The sequence below is a fragment of the Bison bison genome, unplaced genomic scaffold (genome assembly GCF_000754665.1).
Source record: "Bison bison bison isolate TAMUID 2011002044 unplaced genomic scaffold, Bison_UMD1.0 scf7180017864254, whole genome shotgun sequence".
NCBI classification, from domain to species: Eukaryota; Metazoa; Chordata; class Mammalia; order Artiodactyla; family Bovidae; genus Bison; species Bison bison.
The window spans coordinates 4149365-4156564 of NW_011494826.1; the positions used below are offsets into that span (position 1 = coordinate 4149365).

Consider the following 7200-nt stretch of genomic DNA (forward strand, 5'->3'; position numbering starts at 1 on the left):
AGCCAACTTTTTCACTCTCCTCTTTCACTTTCATCAAGAGGCTTTTTAGTTCCTCTTCACTTTCTGCCATAAGGGTCATGTCTTCTGCATATCTGAGGTTATTGATATTTCTCTTGGCAATCTTGTTTCCAGCTTGTACTTCCTCCAGCCCAGCGTTTCTCATGATGTACTCTGCATATAAGTTAAATAAGCAGGGTGACAATATACAGCCTTGATGTACTCCTTTTCCTATTTGGAACCAGTTTGTTGTTCCGTGTCCAGTTTTAACTTGTAAGCCTGAGCCAATACCAATGTGCATAAGAAGTCCCTCAGACACTGATATGGCAGGAAAAAAAAAAAAAATCAGAACGTCTCTGACCCAACCAAATATCTGTCCCCGCAAATGAAGAAGGGCTGGAGGCCCTTCCAGGTCATCTCATTGCCTGAAGACAGAGCAAATATTCCACAGAGATAAGAATCTCTGCTAGAGGTGTCAGAACTGCTAGAGGTGAGGTCTCAGCCTTCCCTTGAAAGTCATCAAAATGCCTCTAGTCTCCATTGCTTTTACCCCCCCATTTTTCATCCAGCCTGAATCCCCTTTGTTGTGACTGGAGTCTATCCCCTCTTAGTTTATCCTTAGTAAAGGCAAATAATATCAGTCACAACCATCTTCCACTAATAATCCATCATATCCTTATAACTGCATTATGCCCAATAGCAGACTTTTTCTTGATGAATTATCCCTGGTTCTCTAGCATCTCCTCTCAGGGCTAAATTTTTTTTAGCTCTTTAATCATTCCTATTTGAACAGTCTTCATGTGCACCCTCGGGATGTAAAGTCCAGGACTGGACACCATATCCCAGCTATGCACTAACAGTGCTGATGAGAATGCGGTTATGCCTAACAGACCAAGCAGAGACACAAGAGGAACAAAGACCAGAGATGGAAAGTCCCAACAGCCTTCCAGTCTTTGAGTCTGTTACCAAGGTGCCAAGCACCCCTGCTAATAATCACTTCTCTTTTATTGTTTAGGTTGGCTCCCTTATTTTCTGATACTTACAAACTTTTCTCACAAATACAGTATCTGGATTTAACAGCTGCTCCCATATATAGCTGCTTTAGGACTGACATGGCTCAGGTACAGAGCACAGCAAGAAAGAAGGTCTTAACAACAAAATGCCAAAGTTGGCCATTTGACCCTGTCTGGAGACTGTGTCCTAGAAACTCACTCTTCTATCTTTGACCCACCACCACTTAAGCCTCATGACTCCTATAGATTTGGTACTCCTAGTTAGCTTTGCCTAGAAGACTGATTCACTATTATCTTAGATAAAACACTCAACTTTCCCAACTGTGAAAGCCCTAGCCCTCTTTCCAGCCCTCACTAGGGCCACAATCATCTATTTCAATGTCATCATTTTACAGATGTGGAAACAGAGGCTGAGACAGACATAAAGTGACAACATCCAAATATATAGCGTTGGAACATCCTTTCAGTCAATTCCTGCCAGTCAGTCTATGACTTGCCCCTGAGTCACTGAACTCCTTCATAATGCTTAAATGATGAGAGAATTTGCTATGCCAACTTTCAGCAATATGATGTCCAGCAAAGTGCTTTATGGTTCTCTGGCTGTTTCCCCATCTGTTTCTCAAGGTATTTTGTTTCTCTGAATGCCAGCTCCCATGGACACGTAGCCCTATGCCAATGGCCTTGACTACCAAATCACAAGGTTCCTTTTGTCTTCGACTTCAGTTTCCCTAAAAACAAAACAAAACAAACAACAAAAAAAGCCTACTTATTTTAACTCTGTAACTACTAAGAGTAAGAGCAGCTTCCAGGCAAAAAGATTAGCCCCTAGCAATATGAAGCATCTTTCTCACTATCTTTCCATTTCTCCTATCAAAAAGAATAAAAATGATCCTTCTTAACATGCAGAATCCTATTTAATATGTGAATTCATTTCAAACCCCTGCTCTCCTAGATGAAAAACACTTTAGCATTATGAAATATTTATATTTCCACATAGAAATTATATTTGCAATTATTTCTCTTCCTTCCTTTCTTGCTTTTTTCTTTCCTTCCCTCCTGCATTTCTCTCCTCCTTTTTCTTCCTCAGGGTCACATCTCTGCATTCATCTCATCTGAATCTTCTGGTTTTATCTCAATCCACTTCCCCAGTTTCCTGTTTGATATCTAGCCTGAGTCTCTGCTATTCTGGCTACCTTTACCTTTTCCAAATTCCAGTTTTAGGGTCCTCTAAGAACTTAGTCAGGTTTTATTTTCACTTAATTTCCCATCAATCATTAACATTGTTCCTCAGCATTTACCTTGTATTTTGTATTTTAACAACTGGTCATATCAGAGGAGAGCTAACCTGACTTTCTTAGGCGATTTTGTTGTGCATATTTTGTGTCCTATTCTATTTCTAGTCTCTCTGTAGTCTACTCACATTTGCTGGGCCATTATATCTAATCCATTATCCAGAAAATGGAAATATAATACTAAGTGGCTTACTATAGCCCCCATTCCTTTCATAATGTCATAAAAATTTATAACACTTAAAAGCCAACGATCCCCGAGGTCATTTATTCTCAAGAAAGAACAAATTTATTCTTGTGGAACAGAATCTATGTCAGATGTAGCTCTCATATTATAAGAAATATAACCTTAATGCACAACATCAGGGCAGCCTGCAAGCGCCCAGCATCCATTCAGTGTCCTGATGGTGCAAAGCCCATTACATGGAGGCAGGTGGGCTCTTACCATTCAGAGGTAAGGGCCTGTATTTCAGCAATTCACTTCAGCCTCCATATCAGATGTGGCTTCACAGAGAGATAATGACCCCCTTCAAACAATAGGAAATAACTGAGAAAAGTCATTATGTCACCATTAAAAAATGTACTCGATTATCCAGTCCTAGCAGTTAGCTAATCTGAGTTTTATTTCAAAAGGCTCCTGAGTGGGAAAGCTTAAGCGCCACACATACCTAGCTCATGAAGTCATTGCTCTCCCTGGCCATCAGATAGTGGTAGCGGAATGCAAGCAACTGTGGAATGAGGGGTGAGGTAACGGGAATGAGGTAGCAGCTAAAGAAGTTCTAAAACTACAGCAGTTACACAGAGCTCTTTTTCTCCAACACCAACTGGAGAAACGACAGGTCCTCATCCGGCAGATGAGGGTTTTCTGCAAACACCAGCTGGCTTGAGAGCCATCTGCCTTCAAAGAGGCTCTCACCTGGGCTCCAGGCCACTTCCTGGGGGAGCCCCAGGCTCTGAGCGATACCAATCCCCACTGACAGCCACCTCTCCAGACAGCCTCCTCTGGGAGGCACCAGTTGTCCAGGTATCAGATTCAGTCTTTCGGCCTCGGGCAAGGGTATGACTAACCTTTGCTGATGACCTTCTTTCAAGCCTTCTGCTCCCACTCAGTTCTAACTTCCTGATGAAAAGCACAGCACACAGGCTTTTCGAATCACTGAAAATTGGTCCTTCCACAATTTCCCAATAAAATATTAGGCAGCTGTAAAATAATGATCAGTTATATCTTGACCAAAGTTCACACTAGATTATTAAATTGAAATGCAAATTATAAAACATTAATTTGCTAGTGTTTTTTAAAATAAATGGTTATGTAAATATATTTTTAAGGAGTTAAAATTTCTCTTAGGGCTTAATAACAAAATATGAACTATTCAAAGAAAGACAAATATTAAAAGATATCATTTATGGGATCTAAAACATAATTCAAATGAATTTATCTACAAAACATGATAGATCCACAGACAAAGGAAACAAACTTGACTACCAAAGGGAGAAGGGGTAGGGAGGGACAAATTAGGAATTTGGGATTAGCAGACACAAACTACTGTATATAAAATAGATAAACAACAAGCACCAACTGTATAGCCCAGAGAACTATATTCAATATCTTATAATAACCTATAATGGAAAAGAATCTGAATATATATATAACTGAATATATATGTGTATATATAACTGAATCACTTTGTTGTACACCAAAAACAAACAATATTGTAAATCAACTATATTTCAATTAAAAAAAAGAAGAACTGTGGCGAACACTGGAGAGTGGAATTACAGATTACTTTTTTCTTTTTGCTCACCCCTGTTTTCTCATTGTTTGGTGAATGTGTATTATCTGTGTGCTTTTAAAAAATAATAATAAGAGAAAGAAACTCTCTGTAAATACGTGGAAGAGTTTTTCATTCCCCTTTTTTTGTACTGGAAACTTAGGAGACAACAGTTGTTGAACTGGTGTGGGAAGTAGGGCAGAGGAGGGAGGGGGGAGAACTATGGTGCCCTAACTCTGGAAGAAATTTCCATTGGCCACAAGGATTCCTTGAGTGCTCTGTGCCCCGTAAAAGAACAGAAGAGCCTTATAAAGAAAATTGAGGCCTTGGAGAACCACTGATTAAATACAGAAGAACCACAGGAGGCTTGAAGGGGGAAGTCCAAGTAACATGACTTTAAAGATTTGTTTCAAGGAAGTAAAAGTACCCGTTAAACAAAATATATTTATTTTGAAACTGTATTACTATGACCTTTTTTTCACAATCAAAAGTAGATAGATTTTATTCATCAGCAACATGATTTTATTTTTGTATTTTTACCACCTCTACCTAATATAAAACATCTGCTGCCCTTGGACTAGCTTCCAGTTCTGCCTACCACTCTCTGTGTACCCAGTCCCACCCCTCAGCTATGACGCCGTTCTCAACTATATCCTTTCAGTTGGTCTCCCTGTGCTTCATATCATCCATACAATTTGTTTGGTTTCAATAATATAAAAGCTTTATGTGATTATTTAAAATTTAATGTATGCATAGTTTCACCTCCTAAGATTTAAGTTCACTATGAGAGATCCTGCTAGTGGTCCCCCAAATACATTCTTTCCCTCTTCCAGAGTAACAGAGCTCCTGATTTTACCTAAGGCATATAGCCCCCAAAACAAAGCCCACATTTCGTTGCCTCCTCATCCTAGAATTGACTATGTGACTAAGTTCTGGCCAATATGACATAAGTAAAAGGGCTGTACGCAATTTAAAGAGAGGGAGCATGCTCTTCTTTTCTTTTTTCTTAGAAATGTTGATGCAATGGCCGGAGCTCAAACAGTGAGTTGGGACCCTAAAGTAAGTTAACATGCCAAGGAATACAAAGTTATAAGACACAAGTAACTGGGCCCTCATATTATGAACCTTCCTTAAACAGCCTGGACTGCTTTTCTCTAGATTTATTTTACGTAAGAAAGAAACTTTTCCAGTTTGCGTGCATGCTAAGTCACTTCAGTCATGTCCGACTCTGCAACCCTATGGACTATAGCCCACCAGGGTCTTCTGTCCATGGATTCCCCAGGCAAGAATACTGGAGCAGGTTGCCATGCCCTCCTCCAGGGGATCTTCCTGACCCAGGGATTGAACCCAAGTCTCTTATGTCTCCTGCATTTGCAGATGGGTTCTTTACCACTAGCTTCTCCTGGGAACCCCTTATCCAGTTTAAGCCACTATTATTTTGGGGTTTCTGTCACTCACTGATGACCCAAATTCGAACTGATAAAATTTTCATTCATTCTACAAACATTTTCTGAGCACCTACCAAGTGTCCAGCACTGAGCATCCTGGCTCTGGAAACACCAAAGCAGACAGGGTCCTTCTCTTGTCCTCCATTTGTGAAGCCTACATTACAGCTCAGTATCTACACAGTTAGGCATCTACTAGGTGCTGAAATACCTGATCAACCAAGATCCCTCTCCTGCTTTTCTTGTGGTTTAAAACAGATTTTGTCTTCATGTCTGAGGATCTTTTGTACGAATAATGCTCAAAAAAAAAAAAAAACAAACAAACCCAAAACACAGTTCTTTTTTAAAAGAAATAAAATTACTTGATGAACCTATTCTGCTACTATACCTACTCCCCACGCCCTGAATTAAGCAAACACATTAACAAAGCCTATTGTTGCCTTTTAAATTAGAATAAACAAAGATGATGCCACGATGACAGCCCAAAACAATGCACTGTAGTGTTACCCATACCATATATGTCTTCACGATAGGGAGGTGCACAAGACTGGTATAAAAATTAGATGAGATATTGTCTCAGAAATGGTTATTAAATATTAGCTATATTCAGCTGATAACAAATATTAGCAGCTTTAAAAACAGTCATAATTTTAAATTCAGTAATTCCATTTCTGGGATTCTATCCTAAGAAAATAATCCTAAGTATGAGGGGAAATTTTATGAAAAAATGTTCATCCCAGAGTCATTTATAATAGGCACAAACTAAAGATCCAGTGACCTTCCCCTGCCACCTTCATTCCCATCCAATGGTGAGCTGAGGCCGAGCACTCTGGCCCAGTCGAGAGTTATAAACCCGGGACTAGATGGGAAGACGCAGACGGATTTGGGAAGAGGCAGAGAAGAGCGCAGAACTTGAGTCCGACTTCCTGGCAAGGCAGACTGAACGAGAAAGAAGAGTTCAAAATGTCAAGTCCATCAGAGTAGAGCAGAGTGAAAGAGCGGAAATGAGGCTTGACCCGAGATCAGGCTCCTTGAGGGAACATTCTAGAATGTGGATATTGGAGCCATGCCCTGAGATCCGGAGGGAAAGGGGAGGAAGAACCCTCCACGGAGCATCTTGGGCACACTTGGTGGGTGGGCTAGGAGACACTGGGTTCTGAATAGGAACAAAATATATTTCCATCATGAGTGGAAGGGCTAAATAAATTATTGAACACTGGAAGAAGATACTATGTAACCGTTACCAAATGCTGATTAGAAAGGCTGTAGTAATCAGAGAAAAGTGCTCCACTATTGCTAAGTACATATGTTTACGTACTTAGTACATAAAATGTATTTGTTTTTGTTTAGTCACTAAGTCATGTCGGACTTTTTCGACCCCATAGACTGCATGCCCCTTCTGTCTGTCCATGGGATCTCCCAGATAAGAATACTAGACTGAGTTGCCATTTTCTTCTCCAGGAGATCTTCCCCACCCAGGGATTGAACCAGTGGCTTCTGCGTTGGCAGGTGGGTTCTTTACCACTGAGTCACCAGGGAAGCCCACATATAATGTATACTTATATATCTGCTGCTGCTCCTGCTGCTAAATCACTTCAGTCATGTCCGACTCTGTGTGACCCCACAGACGGCAGCCCACTAGGCTCCCCTGTCCCTGGGATTCTCCAGGCAAGAACACTGGAGT

The 7200-nt window shown here is 40.5% G+C and overlaps 1 long non-coding RNA gene across 1 annotated transcript; it reads right to left on the reverse strand.

Annotated features, from left to right (window-relative positions):
- Positions 1-538: 538 nt before the first annotated feature.
- On the reverse strand, positions 539-6897 carry LOC104994187. Its single transcript, XR_825920.1, has 3 exons — positions 5594-6897; positions 3368-3500; positions 539-1738 (listed from the first exon to the last, which is right to left on the reverse strand). It is a non-coding gene; the product is annotated as an uncharacterized LOC104994187 (long non-coding RNA).
- Between the last annotated feature and the right edge of the window lie 303 nt (positions 6898-7200).